At 48.8% G+C, this 16498-nt stretch overlaps 1 protein-coding gene and 1 long non-coding RNA gene across 3 annotated transcripts in view; one reads left to right on the plus strand and one right to left on the minus strand.

Annotated features, from left to right (window-relative positions):
- Positions 1-16498, minus strand: part of BNIP1 (BCL2 interacting protein 1) — a 213849-nt gene that overhangs the window by 20817 nt on the left and 176534 nt on the right. Inside the window, exon 11 of the mRNA XM_083798724.1 lies at positions 1096-1594. The gene's annotated coding sequence lies outside the window, so the exon portion shown is untranslated. The remainder of the gene's footprint in view (positions 1-1095; positions 1595-16498) is intronic.
- LOC310881412 lies at positions 1616-16250 on the plus strand. 2 transcript variants are annotated; one of them, XR_014572354.1, is made up of 3 exons: positions 1616-3130; positions 6855-9505; positions 10974-16250. It is a non-coding gene; the product is annotated as an uncharacterized lncRNA (long non-coding RNA). The 2 variants fall into 2 exon arrangements; XR_014572355.1 differs by having other exon boundaries at positions 6855-9295.

The raw sequence follows: 16498 nt of genomic DNA on the forward strand, positions 1-16498 counted from the left end.
TCACAGGGACAAGTTTTACTCTTCAAAAATGATGTAAATCTGCAATGTCAACGTTGATCGGCATTGTATATCACCCTTCACAAAACACCCTTTATTTGAAGAAGAGCTACATGAAAGGAGGATCAGCGGCAATGAACTCACAGAAATGTCAACGCCGCTGTTAGATGCCTTGAGTTTAAAGCTCACCCACAAAGTACACGGACCCCCCATGACGGATTGCTTTTAGGGGGACTGAGGAAAAGGCATTAAGCTACGTGCAAACCATGCAAACTGCCCCTTCTCCAACCTGCGACCTCTCAGCATCACCTGGGAGTGCCAGCACCAAACGTCCCCTGTGCCTGGGGCAGCAAACCCAGCGGCTCCGGGGCACGGCCACAGTTGTGTGCACACAAAACCCACAGCAGTCGGGCAAAGCTTTGCCTTTCCACTGCCAAGAGGACATTTCTTCAAGCTGTTGCATTAGACAGAGCAGCACCCCGAGGCCGTAAGGACTGGGGATGCCCCAAACGTGTTGCTGTTAACCAAAGCTTCAATTCAGCCAAAACCTCATGGTGCAGCCAATTTCATCCAGAGTCACTCCACCCTGTACTGCACACCACAGCCACTCCACGTGCTTTGGGCATCCAGTACAGCTTTTTAAGACCGATACAGGGCGTAATGGTATGGATTTGAATCAAAATATGTGTGTTTCCTCAATCCAAACCAACAGGACCAGCTTTTAGATGTTGAGTCCCATCTGCCACCCTAGGAACCCGCAGCCACCACTGTCGGGACAATTTATAGGCTGGGAGGGAGCTCAGGATCTGTTCCATTAACAAAAGTGAGAAGACATCCGCTGACATCTCATTTTAGAGGGCAACAAGACAAACTCCATTCAAATACAATCTAGGATGCCAGGGAAGAAGCTGAAAAGCCGTTATGTAGCCTGGCAGCAAAGGAAACAGAGTTTAAAAAAATAAAATAAATTTTTAAAAAAGCCATGTTAAAGCATATGCAGCCACGGTGAGGACACCTGAAGTTTGCCCATATGGCTGCTCCACCGGGATGAGCCTGCCTGCTGCGGGCGTGCAAATCAAAGTGCTTGCATCTCATTACCGAGCCTGGGAGACGTCCGTCAGGGCTGGGACGAGGGGCTGAGATTCCCCCAGCGCTGTAACGGGGTGACAGTTTGGCAGCCTCAGCAGTCGGGCTGGCCTTTATCCTTCACAGATGTTGCCGTGCTAAGGACGAGAAGGTTTATTTTGCAGGATGACGGTGCCTTGGCCTATGGCACACGGCCAAACATCCCAAGGTCAGCTCTTCGTATATTGTATGGTTTCTTTGGCATTCTTCCCAAGCAGCTATAGCATTCTTGGGTGCAGCACTAGCGAGGTGGGGAGCATCCCTGTGAGGGGAATCCCCCAGGTCAGTGGTACCCAGGTTCTGTAGAGCTCAGATGTCTGCTGTGCATCAAGTGCTTTAGATGCAATGAAAGCGATAATGTCATGTTAATATCCTCACTGCTCCTCTTCTTGTGCTACCACCATTCATCTCCAGTGATCCCAGTACAGGTGCCACTAGGCTGGGGTGTACACTGAAGTCCACCTGAGGAAACCTTGGAAATGAATATTTGCAAATCACTAAAGAAATTCTTCTCTCCGTACGTGCTACAAAGCCATAACAGCATTTCCTTAATAAGGGCCAAATCTTGTCTGACTTGTAGCTGTGTCAATAAGGAGTAGTTGCCGTGAAGTTGAGCTGCTAACAGTACTGATTTTCAGGACAACTGTCAGCTCGCTATTTGAAAACTTTCTATGTATTTAGAATTAACAGCTCTCATAATTTCCAGTGGTCCAAATGAAATGAGAATCCGGCTTGATTTTATTACAGAGAACAGAAGAAGATCAAAAAGAGCCTGGCACATCTCTGCCTTCATGGAAAAGCCCTGACTACAAGGCTTCCTATTTCTATTTCTAGGGTAATTTTGAGAGAATACTGCTCCAAGTGACAGCTTTCCATTTACGTTGCACTTTTGATCAAACACACCCGGAGAAGCCAGCGTTCCCTGCCCAGTACACCTGGAGTGCTGAATGCTGCAATACACAGCCCTCTGCTTGCTCATGCCGAACACTGCGTGAAGCAGCGCTCCCCTGTATTTGTTACTCCCCATTTTGCACTAACCCTCGACAAAATCAGCTCCTGGTCTCGTGCATGCTCTCAGACCCCAATTTCTATCTCAGTCTGCGATGACCTGATACACTGGCCACTAAGAAGGCACACACAGGAATCCAAACCTCCTAAGACATGCTGAATTCATTGGGTATTAGCAAAAGAAACTGTAAATACTGCAGAGAGTAGTAAAGCAAACAGCACCTTATTGCTCCAGAGGGACAAGCATTAGAGAAAAATAGTTTAAAATGTAATGCAATGTACCTTTGAACCGGAACATCCTCACTTTCAAATCCCCCCCACTGTCAAGCTTTACTGGGGATTGATAGTTGAGCATGCCAAGACAGATCGAGCGCTGTTCTGCATCCCACCTTACAGCCACGCTGCTTTGCACCACAAAGCAAGCAGAGGAGCAAAATAAAAGACAACCAGGATGCAGAGCTGCAGCGCGAGGAAAACCCCCGTAGGAAAGAGTGATCACAAGAGGCAGAGGCAAGGAAGAAGGGAAAGGCTGGAAGAGCTGAGGCTGGAACAGAGCTGGAGAGAAACAGGAAGGGAAGGTTTCACGCGATGGATTGGGCTGTAGGAGCCAAAAGCATTCACGGCAGAGGCTTGGGGCAGGGGGAGGGCACTCAAGGACACTGCAGCAGAACTTGCAGGCGCTCGGAGCTCGCGCTGAACTTTCTGTTCCCGGCTGCCTGTTTTGGAGCGTGCTCAGGGGATGCCTCCCCTTGGGAGCTCGCCTGCTGGAAGGAGGACACGCCGCCGCAGCTCCGCGGGGCTGATGGCGTGGTGACGGCGGCGCATAGGCATGCTGTGATGCATCAGCTTTATACAGCGCCGGAACGTCATGCTGGGGTACAGGGATGGCATCTGCAGGTTTTACAGCTCCGGGGACCCTTCGTGGCCCACAACGGTAGCCGCTCGGCGCGTGTGGAATTCAGCTGGTTCCCTTCAGGGAGGATTGGAGCAGCTTCCTCAGGTCTGTTCCATGCATTGCTCAATCCTACCCCCCTCTTCAAGCCCCCTTCAGCTGGGATTTGAGTCTGCTCTGCACACAACAGATCTCAGCCAGAAAGGAAGCCTCGCATGGTTTGCCCAAAACTGTTAAGGGAGCCCAGAGGTCATTACAAAACTTAGCAAATATTAACAAACCGTCTTGTTAAGACAGCTCGTAGAAGCTTGTCAGGCCCGGAAAGTTTTGTATTCTCCAAGACACAAGACAAAGTGCCGTATTTGGTAAGCCAACCCTGGGATGGGGCAGGGGCTCCTGGCAAACTGTAGCTGCATCGTGCACCGATCACCGCAGCCTGAAGGGAGCAGGGGGTGATGAGGGGCTCGCCGGCTGCTTGCAGCACTCGGTTCCTGCATCACCCCATGTGCCAGAGGCAGTGTCTCGAGCACAGGGTGACAAAGCAGGCGAGAGGGGCTTGTGCTGAGCTGCAAGGGGCAGCACCAGCTGTGCCAGGTGCATGCGTGGTGCAGGAACACCAGCAGGTCCATCCTGTGCAGCATGTGGTCACGATGCTTTCTCATGGAGTGGGATATCGGTGTGTATACCACTGTCTGAATATTTGGTCCATAGATATGAGATTTGTTTTTGCTCTGAGGATGGGATGGATTGGGCTGGAGAAGAGAGGAGGTGGTGCAGGTGGAAGCAGAACAAGCCCAGGTTACCCTGTACTCCTGTAAACCTCCCAGAGCCACTGAATCAGGGCAGCAATTTGGGACAGCCTCAGAAATTCACACCGGAGGCCTGTAAGATACAGCCATGCACTATCAGAAATGCAAATGGTTTGCCTCCCATCAATCCCAGCTCATCGGATCTGGTACCATTTTAACCCCAGCAGCCCCTAGCACCCAGCGGCTGGCCAGGCAGCCAGGTGCTTGCCCCCTCTGCCACAGCAGCACAGGGCAAGCTCTCATTTTGCCACCCCACTGTAGCCCCCCAAGGCTTCTGCCTTTTCCCTCGTGCTTCCAAACGCCGCGTGAAGCCCTGGGGTAAATCCAGCCTCAGCACTTTGTTGCAACTCCTTTCCTGTGTGCCAAAGGCCAGCCCTCCCCGCAGGAGTTCCTTGCTGTAGCACTCGCTGTTCTCACGTCCCAGGAAGGAGCTAAAAGCTGGCAGGTCATTGCCTGGGAAAGGGCACGGGGCACCTGCTCCAGCACACAGGAGGAGCCAGCAGCGAGGATGGGGAGGAGGAAGCTGACACTTCTGCACTGCTCGCCATCCTGTTCGAGGCAAACTGGCAGCACCTTCACCCACGTGGAGGACAGACACGGACGTTAGGTCTCAAAGCACGAGGGCTGTTTGCAGTGTAAATGGCAGCGTGTGAGCTGCTCCATCCTGCAGGATACACAAAGTCGCTGCTCCCACACAGTTACAAACCATAAATGCTACAGGAAGGGCTCTGCCTCTTCTGCCCCCGTGCCACATGCAATCCCACAGCAAATCTTGCTCCTTCATCTCATAAAACTTTGCTAAAATGATCAATCTGCCTTTAGTAAATGCCATTGGGAAGTTGCAGCCTGAGGAGGATTTTGAGAGCACCACACTCAGATAAGCAACCTGCACTGAACCCAAACTAGAGCACCTCACGGGCACACTCACAGCAATTATTATATAAGAAGTCGTTAAATATGAGATGAAGTTCCTGTATCTTTTGTGATCCACTGAAAAAATACAAGGCAAGGCAAGGAAACAGAGGAGCTTTCTAATTGTCTGTATTCCCCGTTCCCAATCCCTCCGTTAACTCCTCTACGCAAGGAATGCGGGGTTGGACACCAGCGCCCGGGGACAAGCCAGCACTCCTTCCCCTGCTCCCTGCTCGCTGGAACCCCTTGGAAAGCTCCTACTGAAATCTGTTCCTGCAGTGAGGCAAATACTGTGGCTCAGGAAGGCGAAGCTGCACAGACTGCTTTGTTTTTGTAGGGTTGCTAGGAAGCACTGGTTAGCATTACTGATTTTTTTTTTTTAAGGTCTCTAAACTACATATCAAAACAAGTTATTCCACATGCACCAGAAGCAATGAAGCCTGGCTTCCTCCAGCTTTGGTCCTGTGTCCGTAAACATATTTTTATTTTTTTTCCCCAGAGCAATGTCCTCTCCATCTCCCAAAAGCCAGGATCTCCTCTGCTTGGCAGCACAAGAGGGAGCAGAAGGTATAGCTGGGGCACAACTATAAACTGGTTTATTTGCTGGCCGGGAGCTACAAACAGTGGCTGGTTGCTAAATTCTGCCTGTCTTGCTCTCGCTGGGGGACTAATTTTGGACTTTCTCTGCTATCCAGTCATCAGTTTTCATAAAATTTGTAGAAACTTCATTCTCTTTGTGATTTGATGAGCCTAGCTGAAAGCCGGCCATGAGATTTTTCGGAGGGGAAAAGGGAGCAGTGGATGGGCAGACAGGCAGGCTGCACAGTCTGAAAATCAGGCTGAAAGTGCACTCAGTAAGGAACTACCTCAATTTTGCAATAAATAAAAAAAGAAAAAGAAACAAAACACACTTCTTGTTAAATCCCAGATACTCGGTCACCTTTGTAGCTGTGTGTGATGATGGTTCTTCTGACACATTTAATGAACACACCTAGGAGCTGGCAAGCATGACTGGCAGAACACTGCTGCAAAGAATATTCACATCGGGGTGTTGCAATTTAAATGACACAGACACCATTCAAATGGCAAGGTCCAGAGTGCAAAAGCAAACAGAGCAGCTCTGAGAAACCCAAGCCGTGCAGCCGGCCACCCGCTAGTGGCAGCGTTGCACCTCCTCCACAGGGCAGGAGAGCGGGTGCCTTCCCTTTCTCGAGTTTTCCCTTTAAAAGGACCTTTTGGGGAGATTTTCTCCTGGTTGCTAACGGGCGTTCAGCAGCGCTAGCAACACAGGGAGCGTGGGCGTGGAGCACCTGGAGAGGCGCTGGGAGGTACGCGAGCGCTCGCAGCACGTGCGTGCCAACAAGTGATTCTGGGCAAGGGGCGGCACACGTGGATGCGCCGTGCGTGGCAGCGCCATGGGCACAGGCATCGAGCCTGGTGCACCTGATCTTCTCCCCCAGTCACCTTTAAGAGCATGTGGCTGAAGGTGGAACCAAGCGTCCTGAAGGAAGCAGGCCGGTATGAACACACATCTCGGCCACAGCACGGCTGAGGCTGGAGGGACCCCCTGGAGGCCACCCGGTGCAGTCCCGTGGCTCAAGCAGGAGTATCTAGAGCCAGCTGCCCAGGACAATATCCAAATTGCTCTTGAACATCTCCAAGGATGGAGACTCCAAAACCTCTCTGGACAACCTGTGCCAGTGCTCCATCACCCTCATGGTGAAAAAGCATTTTCTTATGTTCAGACCTCCCGCATTTTGTTTGTGCCCATCGCCTCCTGCCCTGTCACTGGGCACCGCCGAGAAGAGCCGGGCTCCATCCTCCCTGCAGCCTCACTTCAGGTATTTGTACACATGGATGAGATTCCCCCGAGCCTTCTCTCCAGGCTGAACAGTCCCAACTCTCAGCCTGTCCTCACCTGAGAGATGCTTCAGCCCCTTAAGTACGTTAGTGGCCCTGCACTGGACTCTGCAGTGTCTCCACCTCTCTCTCTTGCCCTGGGGAGCCCAGAAGCGGACGCAGCACTGCAGACCTGCCCGCAGGCATAAATCCAGATTATCTAAGGCACTGTCAAGGGTATTTGGTTATGTGGATACCTTCTTCCTAAACAGGGAGACCTCCTTCTCATCGCCTTCCTGCTCTGATGGGACTCCAGGATAAACAACGTCTGAGAATGAAGCATTTGGAGATGGGAAAAAGGTACCAGGACTATGTACCAGCAGGACCAGACCATGCACGGGCCTACAGAGCGTGACTATGCACCATCCCTGGGCTCTCAAGACACGGCTGAGGCAAGCAAGGACACAGCAGCAGCTATAGATCAATACCTCAAAGATGTCCTTAAACACTATTTATCGCCAACAAACAGAAGGGTTTCATCTCGTGTGAACTGCTCACTCCCCAAAGTCCCACCACATTCAGCAAGACTTTATTTGTATTGAAAAAGGCTTTTTATTGAGACTTTTCTCTCAAATAATTGATAAGTTCTTGCTGCCTCCCCTCTTTGATCGGCCTCAGCCCCAGTTGTGCCCAAGGTCTGGTCTCGTTCCAGCCCATCTCATTATCTGAAGCACCAGAAGCAGGTGGTGTTTACAGGACTTGCTAGAAGAAACTGGATTTCTGTGCAAAGAATACAAATCTGAAGGCCACGGTGGGAAGCAAAATTTATCCAGAACAAACACTGCTCAGCCCTATTTGTTTATGGATCTCTTTGCTATCTTAGTCCTACTCCACAGCTTTTTCCTTCTTCTTTCCCATCCCTTCTCTCCTTCCTCCTTATCTTTTCCTCCCTGAAGGACAGTGTCAGCATCCATCAAAGTCAGAGGAGACTCCCACAGACTTCAGTGGTCTCTGAAACATTTCAGACCCTCTGACCTCTCTCCCCCCGGAGAGAGGGGACACAGATCATCTCAGTTTGGTGTGTCCAAGTATGGGGAGAGCAGTAAACGGGTGAACAAAATGAAGGCCAGGAGAGAGATGTTATCTAGGCCCTTCTCTCTGATGCATTTCAGACTTTTTTTCCCAGGGCTAAAAAGGTGAGGACTGTGCATGATGGATTCAGGGAGGTTTCAGGAGACCACAGAAGAGACACATCTGAAGGCTGAGCTTGTTCTTTTTAATCCATTTGATGGAGAGGAGAGAGTACTCTGGCTGTAATTTCTGTTGTAACATCAACTTCAAAAAAGAGAAGACAGACAAAGGGACTGTTTGGGACACTTCACCAGCATCACTTGGAATCCTAAGCCCCACCATGACACCTCTAGTCCTTTGTCACACTGCCCAGAAGATGCAACTCCCAGCCTAGACCAGTCCCCCAGAAGCTTTGTCACTTTACGAGCTTTAGCTAATTTCTACAAACACTAGGAATGTGAAGTTCAGCCTTAACAGCTGCTTTGCATGCTTTCTCCTTCTCTGCCTTATTTTCTTTTAACCCCTTTTGCTCACTTACTCCACCAGAGTATAACTTCTGCTGTGCTCTCCACTCCACATCCCCTTCCACTCCTGACGGGGGAGCTAAGGCTGGGACATATTCCTGGGAAAAGGCTGCGTCCCACCAAACTACACGGATCCCGGAGAACCTGTAAATGCCTGAGGACAGCAGAGCTCACAGGACACATCCAGGTATGCGTGTTGCGGTACCACATCTCCACAACAGCACTCGCCTCGCTTGCTGTGAGCCTTCTGGGCCAGCACAGGGGCTTTGGTCCTCGGCAGCCCCTTTAGAGGAAGGTCCCAGCTTCAGCAGCTCCCCCAGCTCCTAAATGCTTGCTGGAGGAGACCAGCACACCCCCAGCCTCACCAAGCACAGCAAAGAATCAGAAGAAGGGCCCTGAAAGAACAAAGAAGGGCCCTGAACCCAGTCGTGCTCTGCAGTCGCTGCTAGGGTTTGCCAATCCTTCAGCTCCGCCATGCTCAGCTCGGAATGAGGCTCCATGCTAGGCGCTGTGGGAAGCTGCAATGGAACAAAATGGACCACAAGGTTGTTGGACTTATTTTTCTCCCCTTACATTAACTAATTAGCTTTCTTCCTCATTAAAGTCCCTTCAAGCATATCAGTTACCCGGCTCTGATGGCAGGGCTGGTACAATAGCCCTCGGTGCAACCAGATGAGTTGGAATTCGGCACAGCCGACCAACAGGGCGGGGATTGGGTTACCCGAGTGTCAGCTAAAGGGCATTTTTCTCCTGACCTCCCTTTTCCAACTGGAGCTGAATGGTGGTTAGGAGAGGGGAGAGGAAATGCCAGGGAAATAGCACGAGCATCTTCCTAGGAGCTGCAAGGGGAAACCAACACTGCGACAAAAGGCGAGAGAAATATTTAAATGTCAATCTAAAATTAGGACAGCACAAAACTTGGTCTCGCTTTTCTTTTGTTCCTATCTAATGGGAGTGGCATTGCAATTTCTGCATTGGTTAGAAGAGCTCTCGCTTCCCTCTAGGACAGAGGAGGGGATGATGAAGATGGGGATCCAGCCCAGCAGACCCCTCTGTTTCGGAAGCAGGCGTTCAGCTTGCCCTCGTGGCCCAGCGCTCAGCCCAGAAGCTTGCCGTAGGTGAATAGGGGCCAGCCCCATTTTTTCCAAGCTGCTTTGCCCATCGTTCGTTACACTAATATCATATCTGGGGATTGTTTCTATGGCCTCTACTAACCCGGCTGTCTGCATTGTCTCGTACCTGAGCTGCACATTGCCCATCTGCCAGGGACTGCTACAACGACGCTCACCTCCGGTGCAAATTATTTCTTGAGCACTAACAAAAAAAAGGTAACAGCACTGACATTGTATCTGTTAATCTTAAACCACTGCATTCAGTCGGTTACATGGATGAAGATGCATTGCTCGGTGCAGCTGAATACTTAAAAGCACTGAGACAATAAGGATGCATTAAACTTTTATCTCCAGCGCTACAGCTACAATAAGCAATCAAAGAAATTGCCGCTCTCCCAGGGCTCTGGATTGCCTAAGGGAAACTAACTTTTGTCTCTGTGTATGTGTGTGTGGAGAAGGATGGATAAAAGGATCTCAAATACCAGCTGCGGTGCATTTGGCTACTCCGTGTTAGACAAATGATGGGCACTGAGCACTGCACAAAGCTCAGAAGAAGGCAATTTTAAGGCAGTTATACATAGGGAGGAAGATACGAGATATTTTTCTCTCCAAGGGTTTCGTGATCTTGCCCAGCTTTTTTCTCCTCCCAAATTTAAAATCTGTAGAAGATAATTACCAACCTGATTTTCCTTTCGTGGCCATGTTATGAAAACAAGCCTTTACAAAAGTTTGTCTTTCCCTTGGTACACCATTTGGGGCCATACACCACTGCAGGACAGGTGTAACTCACCTTTCCTTGAGTGGCAGCTACAGCAGAACTATCAAACCATGCTGTAATTTGTAAAACTAAAACAAGTTTAGAAGTTCTCAAGAACCTTACACATGTTCCTTTTCAATGTATTCTCTGGCCATTTAATGATGTAGAGATTTCATTTCTCACGAAATATCCACAAACTGGCCATTTTCCTCATGAAATATATATGGTTTATGAAATTCCTTATGCTATTGAGAAAATAAACCACTTTAATCTGAAATGTTCAGATTAGAAAGAAAGCTTTATTTTCCTTTTTTTTTTGACTCAGAACCAGGGTGGTTTCTGCAAAGGAGGTGCCTGGCATGTCCCAGCCTTTTAATGTGAAGGGAAACAGTGTTGAGAAAAAGTAAAATAAAATAAAAAAGCTGATAGAGATAATTCCAAAACAAACCTTTGCTTTTCAAATGTTGGCTTCTTGTTGATTTTCCCACATTCCCTCAATAGGCAAAATTATGTGGTAAGAAATCAAAGTATTTAAATAACTTTCTGTTTTCATTCCACTTTGTTTCTTGGGTTCACGTTTCCCAGTGTATGTTTTCTCCGTACTGCAGATAAAACTGTGTGAGTTTCGGCGAGGTACTTGCTACAAAGACTACGGCACCATTTTCTCAATTTGATTAATATAGCTCTACGAAAAAAAAACCTCCCCATCACACCATGTGCACAATTGTCTCACTTACAATAGCGCCTTTCATCAAAGAGTCTGAAAGAGCTTTACTGAGTAGTGTTATGTGTACTTTACAGTGAATTAAAAATAACCTTCTTAAGTAACCTTCTTTTAGAGGTCCTTGATGTGAAAAAACTTCGTTTTTTAAAAAATAGCCAGCGTGAAGCTGTTTTATTATTTTTTATTTTTACTTTTTATTTCAGACTTCAAAAGCACGAAGTTACTGCAAGCACTGACACGGAGCTTGGGGGCTTTGGAAAATATTAAAATTAGCCCCAAAGCATGTCACCTGGGCAGCCAGCTACTGGTGTGCCTCAAAAGCAAACGTGCTGGAAAGCGCGTCACCTGGCCATGCTCTCCAGACACCGTGTTCAGGGCAGCGTAACCAACCAGCCTGCACGTCAGCAGAGTTCCTCATACAAGGAATGAGTGTTTGGGCAGCCAGAAGGTCCACGGAGCAGAAGGATTTTAGCTCAGAGTGTTAAACATCCCTAATTCTGCTGGTATCTCCCTCACTTTGGGATTTCTGTAGCAACCTGGGCTTTTCTGCACACCTTTTTTATTTTATTTTGTATTTTTTTGCATTCTTTCACTGTTTCCCAGTTCCAGGAGGATATCAAACTAATGTCCTCTCACCTCATCCCCAAAACGTCAAGGGGATGTTTTAAAATCAGAGGCAGAAAGACATTTCCCTTTGCAAATGAACCAGCCGTGTGAAAAAGGAGTGCCTCTCCTTCTCATAACGCGGAGGGATGAGGAGGACAGGACACACAGGCCTACAGCGAAAGCCTCAGGAAGGAGATTTCATGAATAAATGTGTTTTTGTTCCTTGAGAATAAGCAGCATCTTCCTGAGACCCATCATTTTGATTCACTGTTTCACGTGTAAATAATTTACTAGGCTAAAAGGTCAAGAGCTGCAGGTCCTTGGAGAAGGAAAGAAAACTGCAAGCTGTAAATAAGGGACAAGGAACTTACTTGGAGCATAAAACATGTGTTAGTAGTCCGTGCAAAGATATACACGTGCACGTAGAAATAGGCTAAAGCAAAGCACAGAGGTAAAGATAACCTCTACTCCATGTTTGCTCCCCCTTGAACTTGACTTGAGAGCAAAAAGTACAGCAAATACAATCATTTGGGATAGAAATTACACTTTTAAATTAGATTCACAGTGCCCAGATGTACTGCTGATGGATGCATGAAACAGAGGGGCAAAAGAAATTAATTTTCAGCCTACTTGTTTGCATCCTTTCATCCTCTAACGTCAGGGTAATTGCTGCTAGACTCCTGGATGTGACAGCCCAGTCTTTACCTCCCTCCAGAAGGTAAGGGAACAGCTGGTTCCCTTTCTGACACCAGCCTATTTCCAATCAGCTGTCAGACAGCATTAGGTCCCTAAATGCTACAGCATGTCACACTTTCCCCCCACTGAGCAGCTCTAAATATGGGGTTTCATTCCCCAGGCTGAGGTAGGGTAGGGCAAGGAGAAGAAAAGGGTCAAAGCCTGTGCAGGTTCAAAGCTGCAGAGTTGCAGGGAAGAATTTCTAGAAAGGTGATGCAGTAAAAATAAGCAATGGACCACTGGCTATCCTGGCACGTTATCCTGACAAAGCTATTAAAAGGGAAAGATCGGAAATAAGCAGCAGTCTGTGCCATGCACACCATTTCTCACGGTGTTTTTTATAGCAGTACTGCCCTCACTAGTAAAATTGGTGGTATGGAAAGTGAGACACTGCTCAGGCGAGCGTATGGACTCCGGGAAAGGTGAACATTGCACTTTGAGAAACGCGATTGTGTCCAGCAGCGTGCACAGAGAGCCAAGGTCTCTCAGATTTATTCCCGTCTCTGGCGCTGCATTCCAGAGCAATCACAAGCAATTTGTTTTTACCACCAAAAAGCCTCTGTTTCCCTGCATAGCGGGGCAGTTACTGAATTCATCAACTTAATCTCTGTTTTTTTTATAAACACTCACAAAACATGTGAAAACCTCAAATGAAAGCCGATTACTCCACTGTATTCTGTTGCACAGATGCGCTCCGAGGTTTCAGTTGACAATCTAGTGTGGAAAATTACCCACTTCTGCATATATGGCAATAATATTTATATTATTTTTCCCACATGCTTTTAGTCTTTCATAATAATGGAAACAATGATTTAAGAATGAACAACAGCGACTTTTCTGTTTGAGGACACAGCATGCACAACTCTGAAAAGTTCTGCAGCAGCTCGGCCTTACAAATGTGTTTTCCTTAGGTACTAAAAGGTACAGTGCTCTGGAGTTCCTGATGGTTTCGGTCACGGTGGGAGAAAGGGAGAAAAGAAGGAGAAAAGAAGGAGAAAGGACCACCATTCTGGATGGAAATGGACATATTATACACAAACTCTGCCAAAAGTCTCTATGTACCTGCCGTTATAACACCCCGATACTCCTGCAGGTACATTATGCATGCATACAAGCAGACATATACGTATTTACATATAAAAATAAACCCATATATGAATTGCAATGTCATGCATCACACCAGCAATATTTATAAGGCAACAGAGCCCAACCTTGCAAGCAATACCTTAACGCTAAACCTCAGGAGTAAACCTATTGTACCTGGAATCACTGCCACGAGCAAAGCTGGCTGTGAGCTTAGGCCGTACCCACATTTGTGGGGTTGGGGGCTTAGTCTGAGTCGCGGCTGATGCAGAAAGTGTGTCACACGCAGAGCATATGTTCTGGGGATAATATGTTGCCCAACATGAGTGGCAAATGTGCAGGGAATACACATTTTCTTCCGGGGCTTTGGCTGGCAAGCTGAGCGCGTGGTGTGCATTCTTCAGGAGAGAATTATGGGCTGGTGAACATTCCTTTGACTTCTCAACTCTTTCAATAATTTGCCACCTGTGCAGCCAAGCTGTTCGTTCTGTAAAGCCGCAGGATCTAAAAACTCTGGCGCTTCCTGCGGCTGCCAAAGCAAGCTCGCTGCAGCACTGACCCCAGCCCATCCACCACGTGGCGAGTGCTGCGTTAACTGCTTCAAGGTCTGAGGCAAAGACCAAACAGCCAACCCGGAGCTTTGGACACTAAAAGGACCACGCTGCCACACGTGCATTTTCTCTATCTCAGGCAAACCAGGCGGGCATTGCTTGCATTCTGCTAACAGGGAAGAGTAAATTTCGTCTCATTGACACTGCTGCCAGATTCACCTTTGTTCCTAGTCAGCTTGCACTAAAATGTACTTTAAAGTTCTCGTGCACAGCCATATCAGGGCAATATCTAGGTTGCAAACACACCAGGGAAAACGCTCACCTGCTCAGAACAGCAAAGCAGATTTGGGTCTGTACTGCTGGAAGTCCCAGTGCAGGGAGGGAGGGAGGCAGCTTCCACAGCTCCTGCTCGGGAGCAGCTGGTTTTGCATTGCACAGGGTAAGGCTGTCTCAGTACCAGCTCTGCCTCCAGCAGCACATCACAGGGACACATGGTCTTCTCCTCCTCCTGCGACCCTATGTCCAACCCAGAAAGCCCTTCCTGCAGAGGAACTGAAGGTGGTGGGGATGATGAAACCTGGCACTGATGCTGCTTTCCATGGCAGAAAATACACATCCGTCAGGTGCCCATTTTGTGAGCTAGGCTGGGACAACAAAATTCAATGAGCAACTTCAGCCTGAAATGCTTTTTGATAGCATGGCAAGATTCCTAGGGGGCTTTTCCTACATGGAAATTAGAAGGGAAATATTTATTTATTTATAAAGTGGTTGGATTTACAGGGGAAGAATTCCATGCAGAGAAGGGACTGCCTGCATACCTGCTGAGCTCTGTCTGATCTCCCTTTGGGGTTAACACAGACTTTCTTTTGCTATCTCCTTATGCTATTCCCAAACCCAAAACACACAGGCAATGGGAAAATCATGCTCCCAGTTCAATGCTCCAGTTTTTCAAGAGAACCAGAACTGATGCTAAAACACTACAAGTTTTCAGTCGAAGCAGAGTTCAGTAATTTTGTCACTAGCAGCCCAGACATGTGTGAGGGAGCCCATGCGTGCGTACGAAGCTTCGCCCCCCGCCCCTGCAGTGGGGCTCTGCAGCTCCACATTTTTCTGATCATTGGTATGGCCAAAGCTGTTAGAAGCTAGACTCAGTAACTGGCTTTTAGTTTTGTGGCTGGAGGTTGTCAGAAGGAAGAGAAAAGTGCCAACTGTGTCTCCTCCATCCAGTCTGCATCACTTAACACTGACACAGGAGCTGGAAAACCTCAGAGAGGAAAGGGAGCCTTCCCCTTTGCCAGCCACACTGATTGCCCCCACCCCAAACCCTCATGGGCAGGGGCTTGTGCTTCAAATCATGCCGTAGGAAAAAGCTACACGCATCATCTAAGGAAGAAATGTTAGCAATCATGCAAAACCAGCAGTGCAGTATAAAACAGGGTTTACAACGTTCACCATGAACGTTCATGTCCATGACTTTTTGTAGGCAGCTGGAGCCGAGGGGAACTTTTTCCCCATGTTATCAGAATTTCCAAGAAAACAGGAGCTGGTTTGCTGCTCCTGTGATAGCAGCAGGGGGTGGGTGGAGAGTGGGGGCTGTGAACAGAGGAAACCTGGAGGGAGGCAGTGGTGGCAACCACCGACAAAAAGAGCTGAGCTTCTGTGACAGAACGCGCGACTCTGGAAGGGTGGTACTTTACCAATTTAAACCACGATTAAAAATTTTTATCTCCCCTGGTCAAGCAAAGGAATGGGTTTCAGGGGGCTTGTAACACAGGAAAATACACTAAATATCATTGATTTGATTTTGATCAAATAGCTTTCTAAACATTTTTTTTTTTCTAGGTATTTCTCCTGAAATAAACTTTCTTCCTCAGGCTTACAGCTTTGCTGTAAACACCCTACACACGTATTACATCACAAGAACTGGGTCTTCAAAATCAGCAGAAAACAGGTAAGATTTCACCCTTCCCAAGTCTCCTACTGACCTGAACTGTGCAAACCGCCTGGATCTTTCCGTGAGGGCAGGGATACAGAAGGGGAAGAGTTCACAGACAGCACAAATTTTGCACTAGGTTTGACGCACGGACAGGTCCAGAATTCTTGCCCTTGGGGGCCGGCCTGCTTTATCTCACACACCGGGGTTTAACAGGCTATGATGACGAGCAAAAATATCCCAACAGATGAGGTGAAATGCTGGGCTTTTCTTGTGCTACAGATCCCCAAGCCCTTTCTAAAACACTGCTTGAGCTGGGTCACGCAGCCAGCCAACCTGTAAAAAACACGACGAATCCTCACTCGCCCTGCTACCTACCAGGTTTCCCCTTTCCGCACACCCCAAAAACCACCTGCCCGTGCCGTGCCGAGGAAGGAAGCGCTGCCGGGCAAGTGCCACGGCTGGGGCAGGGGGACAGCATTTGGCCGAGGCCAGAAACTGCTCTGGGAGCGCTGCAGCTGGGAGGCATCCCGGGTACCAGAGGCTGGCACCTTACCCCCTCATCAGGGACGCTCACGGTGTCTTTGAGTCATTTGTTAATTGGGAGGGATGTCGGCTTGCGGGAGCCCCCGGGGAATGAAGCCCGGGCTGGATTTCTCCCGGCCCGGCCCTCCCCGCGGTGGGTGCGGGCAGGGAGAGGCGGCCTCGGGCTGCTGCCGCCCGCTCCCTGCTGGAGCCCGGCCCCGGCTGGGTGCGGAGGGGACGGCAGGGGACAGAGGAGGGGACGGGATGGGGCTGAGGAAAGGACGGGATGGGGCAG

Source organism: Anser anser, assembly GCF_964211835.1.
Source record: "Anser anser genome assembly, chromosome: 14".
NCBI lineage: Eukaryota > Metazoa > Chordata > Aves > Anseriformes > Anatidae > Anser > Anser anser.